Consider the following 10,626-nt stretch of genomic DNA (forward strand, 5'->3'; position numbering starts at 1 on the left):
TCTCCACTTCTTGTGTGACCATCTCAATCTCATGGTGTTTATCTTACTTTCTTTCGTACCACAATTCCATAGGAATCAAATAGCTTTTACCCTATTGCAACTATCAGATCTTCTAAGCCAAAAAGTATTTCCATTTCTTTAAGATATGTATCAGTCAGATGAACCACTTTACTCATCTTCCTTGTTTCCATGATGTACCAACCTCTTGCCAACTCCCATTTATCCAGTGAAAATGTACTTCTTAACTCAAAAGTTTTACTTTCCCACAGTTGCATAATTCTTGGCAACATCAATATACACATAGTTACTTTAGACAACACATAATTTTTCAGTTTCTTATCTCTAATAAAATTTTCCCCAAAATTTCTTCACCTATTCTCTCTTATAATAACACTCAGGACAATTATAATCATCAAAACTTGACCTCACTATCAAAAACTTCAATGCAAAAACCCTAGTCTTCCAAAAATAAATCTCTTTCCTTTTAGTTTGCTTTATCATGGAGTTTCAGTTCAACTCTTCTGTGACTTCTGCAACATTATATCCTCTCATCCATTAATCTTACAATTTGCTCATAATCTGTCCATTATCCATTTCCTTAACTTCACTTGCTTTATTGAGGAGCTTAGAGTCTATGGTGCATTATGTAATTACTCCTCCATACCTCCATAAGTGTTTTGAATCCATCCTCTGCTCCTTCCTCATCCCTGTCACCATATTTTCTTTCTGAAATTCCAAATCTGAATGAACTTAAAGAAAACCTGAATATGTCATTCCAAAATATACCACTTTAGTATATTGATTATTTTGAATTTTTTTATTATGTTATGTTAATCACCATACATTACATCATTAATTTTTGATGTAGTGTTCCATGATTCACTGTTTGCATATAACACCCAGTGCTCCATGCAGTACGTGCCCTCTTGAATTAAAAACACTTAAAGGGGACCCTGGGTGGCTCAGTTGATTAAGCATCTGCCTTTGGCTCATGTCATGATCTCAGGGTCCTGGGATTGAGCCTACGTCCATAGGGCTCTCTGCTTAGGGAATCTGCTTCTCTCTCTCTTTCTGCCCCTCCTCCCTGCTCGTGCTCTCTCCCTCTCTCTCTGTGTCTCTGTTTCTCTCTCTCTCTCCCTCTCTCTCTCTTACTCTCAAATAAATAAAATCCTTATAAATAAATAAATAAATAAATGCACTTAAAAAACCACAGATGCGAGAAAGACACTTTGACACTCCTTTTTTCTTCCACAAAGCAGAAGATAAAACTCATGTGAAAGTTACCTTCCCTGTACCAGGAGGAAGGAAGACATTCTTATCACTAGAGATGGTGAATTTAGGGCCAACAAATCTATACCAAAAACCTTGTTAAACTAACTTTATCTTCCTGTTACTTCTTTGCCATTTACTATCCATAGCCCAAATCCCTTTGAATTGTCAATTCTTGACAAATGTATTGTTTCTTTGTCTAAAAGGTGTAAGAGCTTCTTGCTCTGGACACTTCTTCAAGTCTTCATTCTTCTGTGAAGTCTTCCATGTAAGTGTGAAAATTTAATAAAATTTGTATGCTCTTCTTCTGCAAATCTATCTTGTGTTAGTTTAATTCTTATGCCCAGCTGGAGAGCCTAAAAGTAGAGGAGAATTTTTTTCTTCCCAACAAACAAACACATGTCTTCCATGGGCCTATGATCAAGCAGCTAAATCACACATCCAAGCAAACACCCCAGTTGTACTTCCCATTCAATATCTAAAGATTCAAATGGGCTGCAACACTGTCTGATCATTCTACTATTCCAGTAGTTTACTCACTTTCTCATTCCCAGGAAGATTATGTCATATCTTCTTCTTCTTCCAAATGCATATTATCTTACCCCAATTCTGCCAGTTCAGCTGATGAGCTTGCCTCAGACATGATTAAGAGAAATCATTAGATAGGGCGCCTGGGTGGCTCAGTTGGTTAAGCGACTGCCTTCGGCTCAGGTCATGATCCTGGAGTCCCGGGATCGAGTCCCGCATCGGGCTCCCTGCTTGGCAGGGAGTCTGCTTCTCCCTCTGACCCTCATCCCTCTCATGCTCTCTGTCTCTCATTCTCTCTCTCTCAAATAAATAAATAAAATCTTTAAAAAAAAAAGAGAAATCATTAGATAGATGATAAATCTTTTATCTTTCACCTACAAAAACCAATCCAGGTAAGGCCACCAGTGACCTCAAAGTTGCCAAATCCAGTGTTCTTTCTACCTACACAACACTGCGCAAGCGCTGTATTCAATACTGTTGACATACCACTTCTGAAAACATTTAGCCTCTCCTGAATTTTGTACCATCAGACTGTCCTTGTTCTTCGAATTTTTCCCATTTCTCTCTTTTTCCAAGCTCCATATATGAAATTCCCTAGGGTTCTGACCTATATTACTGCATACTTTTCATTCTCTTCCTGGGACATAGTTTATAAAAATTTTTATGTAATTTTTACCTGCTTCATGTCTGTCCCCATAATGTCAGACACTAATGTTGCATACACTTTTCTTAGATGGTTCTCGTCGTCTTTTATATTCTAGTCACTTTGTCTCTGTTTATCTTACACAGGGCAATACACATAGAAGATATATTTGTTTGCTAAATGAATGAATAAACAGAGCTACTGTGATCTTATTACAACAGTAATATTTTAATCTACATGGATAAAAGCTCAGAGAGGAGGTCAATGATTTGGTATTTTCTCTGTGTTTTCACAATTTTTAGAAACAGCAGGTTTTCGGCTGTTCCTTTCTCTCATTGAAAGTAATCACACCCTGCTATTACATTCTTTTTCTTACTTGATAGCTGTAACTGGCAGCTTTATCTTCTCTTCTTGTGAAATTGTGTCTGTGCTAAAGTTAAGGAGGTCTTTACCTGCTTGCATCCAGAGTGGGAGTCTCCACTCCAAGGGAGAACCTGCTTTTACTTTGGTGCCTACAGGGCACTTGACATCATTCATTTTGATCAGACTACTTTCTACCTTATTAGTGATGCTACATGCTTCATGGTGCAGATTAATTTGCTCTTACAGATCTGCATAAATTGTCAACATTATCCTATATCTCAGCTACATATTCCTTCAGGGAATTGATCAGCACCTCTTCTCTCACTTGAATACCATATTTAAATTCCCTAGATATCTGTATTGGAATATGCCTGGGGGGGAAAAAAAAAACAAAAACAGAGTATCTGGAGAATGTCTGGTTATAAACATTATCTGAAGTATAGTTCAATAATACCATTTTATGTATCAACAATTGACATACTGGCTTGGTTTACCTGCTATTTTTGAACAACATATTGGCAGCTTTCTGTTTGTTTAAACAGGATCTCCCTCTCCTATAACTTTTCTGTAACCAATAAATATACCATGTAGAGTCAGATATGGATTATTAGGAATTGACTTAATTTCTAATTTTATATTCTGAGATTTAAAGTTTTAGATACCATAACTTTATTAATGTCAAAATGGAGGTACTTACTGTTTGGTGAGGCATGGAGACTCTAGCATAACTATTCTCTAAGAAGTAAAGAAAATATAAGGATGAAATGAAATAATTCACTGCTATAAACAAGCTCCCAAATACATAGCTTAAGCCAATTTTGCCTACAGGTAAAATCCACTTTAAATATGTTTTGTTTATCTCTATTACTGATCTTTTTTTTTTTTAAAGATTTTATTTATTTGACAGAGAGAGACACAGCGAGAGAGGGAACACCAGCAGGGGGAGTGGGAGAAGGAGAAGTAGGCTTCCCGCGGAGCTGGGAGCCCGATGCGGGGCTCGATCCCAGGACCCTGGGACCATGACCTGAGCCGAAGGCAGGCACTTAACGACTGAGCCACCCAGGCGCCCCTCTCTATTACTGATCTTTATTTGAACTGGTGTGTGCTAATTGTTTAGTCAAGGAATTGTTTCCTCCATCTTGGTTTATAGCAATGAGTAGGGTTAAGTCCGTGTAGGAAACAGAAACCACTGTACGATATTTTAAAAAGAGTATTTTAATATGAAAACTTCTACACTTATGAAACTATCGAAAGGAAGGAAATGATGAAAGAATAGCCTTCTCAGAAGGACACACATGACAATCCCTACTTTCCAGAGAAGATACAATCTCTGTGGACTCAGAGAATGACTTTTTAGGAAGTTTCCATTGGTTTCACTGCATTGCAAAGCCTTTCCTCCGTCTACTCTTCAGGATGCTAGGACCAGAAGGCTAGTGCCACCACAGACACAAATGTGTCTTGACACACACCAGTTGGGGATGGACATGGGCACTGATTCTGGCCCACTGACATGATCACCTCTTAGCACCCACGACCTAGACATGGTATACTGGAAATCTGTTTCAGACAAAACCAACTCCACATCCTTGCTTTTCAGAAGAAAATAGCTAAATAACAAGAGGATTGTTTGTGTTCCATTTTTGCCTTTCAAGGCTCAAGTGAAAATGTTGTTTTTAGCTTTATGGCATTCAGAGTAGGAAATGTGAGTAAATGCTGCCTAACATTGATGAAATCCACCTTAAATATCTGTGAAGAAAACCAATACTAAAAGGTAGTGGGCATGAAAAGTCCATTTAAAAAGTTGGTCACAAATATCCCACTTCCACAGATATTATGATTTTGAAATAATGCGAAGTATGAAATCTATTCTCTGTTCCTTGAACTCCTCCTATCCTGAAATATTTGGATTTCCTAAATTCCCTAGGCTTTCTCTTGCTTTTTACCTTGCACATTGCTCCTGAAGCCATACATCATTATCTCCCTACATCCTATTTATTGGCCTATCTGTCTACTTCAGGAACCTTATTTTATCTCCAATTTCACTTGCATTTATTTCCTCCTATATGCTCCCAAAATTCTTAGTGTAAATCTTTATCATAAATTACCTATTATCATGCCAATATATTCCAATAGATCATAAAGTTTTTAAAGACAGACTTCTTCTGTACTCAGTGTGCACAGCAGGTGTGCAGAACAAGTTATTTCAACCTACGTTCAAATGCCATTTTCAGGCTTTTGGGTACCATTTAAATATCAGTTAAACAAACTTCCATTATATTCAAAGTGCTATGTCGCTGATTACATGCACACCAGAGGATTAGATATTTGATGAAAGGAATAGATACCTGTTCTCAGTCTTAAATTTAAATGTATCGACCTATTAAGTAGATCTAATTAGGGTTTTTTTTTTTCTTCATATACTTGAGAAACTTGAAAGATAAGGAAGCTTTTGTACTCTCCCATCCAGAAATGTTAAATCAACCATTACACTGAGTCTTAGCTTTTCCATTTTATATTAAAAAAGTTAGTAACTTGGGAAAAAATTAGAAGTTGTCCTCTTCCCAAAAGACAATCACCACCACCACCACCACCACTAACAACTAGTTTTGAGCGGCAAATAAAATGGGAGGAGGAATCTTCAGGTGAAATTAAAGGTCCTGAAATAGTTGGTGTAGTAGAGAACAGAAAAAATATGTTTTCTCAGAATTAATGACATTGCCTTTCCCTTGCCAGAAACTCCATACCAACTCCTCAACTACTCTAATGACTGAGAAAATACCAACAAAATGAATTTTACATTTTATGTAGTAAAACCCTAGTGATGTTTAAAAAGATTTTTTTTTTCTCATGATGAAGTATTCTTAACAAAATCACAAGACTTTTTGAAAATTTTCAGGTGTGGATGGTAGGTGTTATAGACTAAATTTAGTTTATAGTGAATTGCTTGTATTTAGGAATTGCTTCTATTTATTTATTTATTGCCAAAAATCCAAATTCTAAGAGCTGCAGAAGAAAATTTTGTAAGGTAAATTATAGACCATCACAATAATTATGATATTATCATTATGGTTTTATACATCACTTGTTTATCTCAGTAAACAAACATTGCACAGGGAATCAAAAACCCAGATGGGATTGCAAATATCTTTATAGTAGAGGATAGACCAAAAAATATACACCATTTTATGAGCTACTTACATCTAAACATAGCTATCGTTAATAATTGAGGGGCATTGGGAAGGAGAATAAACTGTGAGTTATCACTCATTGTGTTACTAATGACTAAGTAATTAAAATACCAAAAATTCTTGTTCAGGTCTTGAAAATGAAAAGCTGGCCAGGGCTGGGGTGGAAAGGGACAAGCAAAAGGAGGAAAAAAGGAAGGAAGGAAAGAAGGAAGGAAGGAAGGAAGGAAGAAAAAAAAGAGACAGGGAGGGTGGAAGGAAGAAAAGAAGGAAGAAAAAACATATGGGTTAAAGTAGGGTGAGAGTAGGCTTTTTTGTTTTAGTTAAATCCTAATAATTTCTTAATTCCTTTCCAGTTTAAGTAAATACAAATGAGAATTTCTTTGTAAATAAAACAGTGTCATTAAATAGTCTAAATTATATAAAGATCATAAAAATTCCAGAAGTATATTTTTCCAGAGTAAACTGAAAGAGGCCAGCCTCTAGAAATTTGCCCTCTGGATATACTCACAAAATTTCACCTGAATCTTCTTTGAAAGATATAAACATAAAATAAAAAAAAAAAAAAAGAAATGTGGATACTCCCATAATAATGGTGAATATAATGTGTCATCCATGCTGACAGTTGTTTTTTGAAATCACAAATTTCTTTGACTAAGACAAAAAAGGAATGTGATTCAATGTACCAAAACATTACACAAAAAAATTAATGCCTCTTAAGTACAGATAAAATGGACTTTAGTATCTCACTTTTCTTGACTTTTTTTTCTCTTCCTCATTCTCCTTTCCCTCACCTTTTTTTTCCCTTCCTATATTGAATTTGTGAAAGTAAACTATATTTTTGAAGAGGTAAATACTGTTGCTACAAATTGCTGATATCATGCTTAGTCTGCATTCTAATTCTGCATATTTCAGGCTTTTGGTGTATGTCTCCAATTCCCTTGGTTTCACTGACAAGTCACAGTACAATGCAGTGCCTGTCTCACACATGGCTTTCAGTAAAACTTAATGATTGAACAAATGAGTTCAGGTACATCATGAAACAGTGGCCCATTTTCCTTGTGAGGTTTCCCCTTGCATTAGAATTCTGCTGCTGCCTTAGTAGTTTCCCACAAATTAAGTCATTTAAAACAGCACAAATTTATTATCTTAAAGGACTGGAGGCTAGAAGTTCAATACAGGTCTCACTGGACTAACATCAAGTTGTTTAGTAAGGCTGTATGTATTACTGGAGGTTTGGGGAAAGAATATGCTTCTAGACTCATTCAAGTTGTTGGAAGAATCCAGTTCCTTGCAGTTGTAGGACCTGAGTCCCTGTTTCCCAGATGGCTGTCAGTTTGCAGCTGTCTTTAGCTCCTAAAGGTCTCTCTTCTGTCCTTACATGTGGACCCTTTCAGCTCAAAGCCAGCAACAGTGCATTGAGTCCTTTTGTTTTGCTTCTCTCTTTGCTTACAAATGGAGAAGGCCATTTGCTTTTAATGAATCATGTGCTTACTTGAACCCACATGGATAATCCAGGGTAATGTGGATAAAGTCTATAATCTAAATTACATCTGTGAAGTCCTCTTTTGACATTCAATATAACATATTCACAAATTCCTGAAAATTAGGGCATGGATATCTTTGGGATGCTATATACCCATGTTTTCTTTACTACTCATTTGATTATTGAAGTGACTGATGACAAAAGAGTAGCTCAAAATTTGTGTGTTTTAGAATACTTGAAGTCAAAATGATCCTTGGAGTCTTAGGAGGAACTTCTTTACTCTTCAAATATTGCACTTGCTGATAGCTATCACTAAGTATTTATCTACCCTGGAGTAATAAGTGCTTCATCGTCACTGTTTAAAGTCACATGGATGTATCTTTTTGACCATCATGGCAGGAATAATAGGGGAATGGGATTAACTATGCTCAGGTATCACAATGGTCCACAAAAAGACTTAATATTGCTAAGACATGGCATTAACCTCCTCGGGAAGGTTAGATTTCAAGAAATAGTGAATTAACTTGTAGGTAATTAGCAAGATCATTTGTAGTTGTTTGATATGTGATTATTGGAGTCCATGGCTTAGATTTGCATACATTAAGGTTGTTAAATATATATTTTAAATATGAGATTTAGTAATGAAGATTGTAATTTCAGGATTTATGTTTACTAAATTCAACTTTAATAACAATGTCTTATATTTATATAGTACTATATGGTTCAGAAAGTGTTTTTCTTTATATTAATAAATATAATTCTTACAACCCTGTAAAGTTATTATGACAAAGTATATAATCTCTATCAAATGACAGATTGAATATGTGGCCATGATCCTAAACTGAATCTTTCAGTTCCTTGTTTCACTATCTAGCTTTCTGTGTTTTTGTTTGTATGTGTGTGTTAGTAAAAATATTATTCAAAGATAAGATATAAAATGAGATAAGACTATCTGTGTGATAAAAATGATATAAAATCTTCTAAAAGCAAAAGGATGGAGTAAATAGATTCTGGAAGATTTGTCCCTACAGCTCTATTTTTCAAACCTCCACTAGGGATTGGGAGAGCCTAAGCATATTATATATGGATAAGTTGAATTATAGATAAGATATTGGTTACTTCAAAACTTTAGTTACTTATCAGTTTTACCAACATCTGACAATTTCAACATTTTTATTCTTTATTTCTTGAGATAGTGTTCATTTATTTGATGCCTACATTTGCACAGGTTATATAACTTCACCACAAAAAACAGTTAAAATAATTAAAGTCAGTAACACACTCAAGGGCAAACATTTGTCAGTTACTATATGTACTGTATGTCACACTCCTATGTATGAGTTATTGCTTATTTATGCACTGCAGCCTGAGGTAGAATTTCCTCGAATTATAGCTACCCAAACTCTAAAACTTCTAATTATTTTTGTTATTGGATCAACCTAAGCAATGAAAGCACAGTCAGAGTATAACAAAAAAACAAAAAGACCAAGAGCTTCCCAGAACATTCCTCTAACATAGAAGTTGGACATCTATTCCAAATCAAAAGTTTTTAAATAATTTTGTTCAATTGTATACCCTGTTCTATTTTATAAAAATGAATCTCTTGTGGCAATGAAATCTTTGTTTAATTTATAGTGCATAAATGCACTGTCTTAACATTCCACCAAATATATTTGAAATTTAGTGTCAGAATTATTTCCTATTGTATATTTGTTTAGCAATTCACAATCTTTGAGGTTCTGATTGATATTGAGCCTGCACTGCATTATAATTTACTAGATCTTTTCAATAGCAATGAATTATGACAACTCATAAAATACTCTACATTGCCTTGTTTATTTCAAGGACATTTGTCTAATATAGAACAAAATGAAATCAGGTGAAGACAAGCCAAATTTTAAAGAGAATACTATTTAGTATTGTGAACTGCATTCCTTGAGTGGCACAAGCAAAATGACTGTCTAGGGTGTGACAAATACAATAAATTAGGAAAGATGTCTCAGTCTTTAGGATTTCCTACCAAATGGTTTCTTTAATCATTAAACACTGACCTAATCTAGGAGAGAAGTTAATGAAATCTGGCTGGAAATCTATTGCACTTGACCAAAATGGCCTTCACGTTCCCCTCAGATTGACTAAAAACTTTAGACATGCTTCTTCTTGATTCTTGTCTTCTGACCTCCCTTTTCTTAGAACATTTACTTTAGAAAACTTGTAATTGTCAATCCTTTCTCTGCCCCTTTGAGATGTAAATCTTTTTTAAAAAGCTCTTGTCAGGTTTACAATCAAGGACTGTATTTCTCAAGGACCTGGGAGCCACCCCTTTGAAATACAAACTTCAAGGAAGGTAGCACCCCTGTTCCCAGTTTTCTGCAGGAGGACAGCGGCCTAAGAGCACCTTAATCCATGTTGTAAAACTCTCTCCTGTCCTGTCCACTTCCCAGTTCAATTCTTATCATCCCTCCCACTTTTGTTTTATGGAGGTTGTGCTCACACTCAGTTCTGGCCTTTCTCTCCTATCTCATAGTCTTGAATAACCTTCCTTGTCCATTTGACTTTATCCTGTGCAATTTTTCCCTGACACGTGGTAAGACAACACTTAAGCATGAATATCAGAAAATGAGGAAGGTAAACTCTCTTTAACTTGTAATATATAGCATTAAAATTAAAAAGGCGTTTTTGGATCATGATAAAAATTAAGCACCTTTTAAGCATATGTTTTTGCCTTTCTACTTACTGAAAATTGCACTAAATGAAATTTTAAGGTGCAACAAGAAAGAAAATACTACAATGTAGAGAAGAGAGTGGGTCAGAGGTGACAATTTATGAGAGAATTCATCAAATTTCAAGAAGAGAGTAGATGAAAGGGGAATGTGGAAAATTCCAAAGCTAAGATTCCTAGAATATACTTGGGGCATCTCTAGAGTATATGACAGTCAGTGTGCCCATTACAACATTGATGGGGCTCGGGGCTCCTATCAGAATTGCCTACAGAAGGGGCGCCTGGGTGGCTCAGTTGGTTAAGCGACTGCCTTCGGCTCAGGTCATGATCCTGGAGTCCCGGGATCGAGTCCCGCATCGGGCTCCCTGCTCGTCAGGGAGTCTGCTTCTCCCTCTGACCCTCCTCCCTCTCATGCTCTCTGTCTCTCATT

Source organism: Neomonachus schauinslandi, chromosome 3, assembly GCF_002201575.2.
Source record: "Neomonachus schauinslandi chromosome 3, ASM220157v2, whole genome shotgun sequence".
Lineage (NCBI taxonomy): Eukaryota > Metazoa > Chordata > Mammalia > Carnivora > Phocidae > Neomonachus > Neomonachus schauinslandi.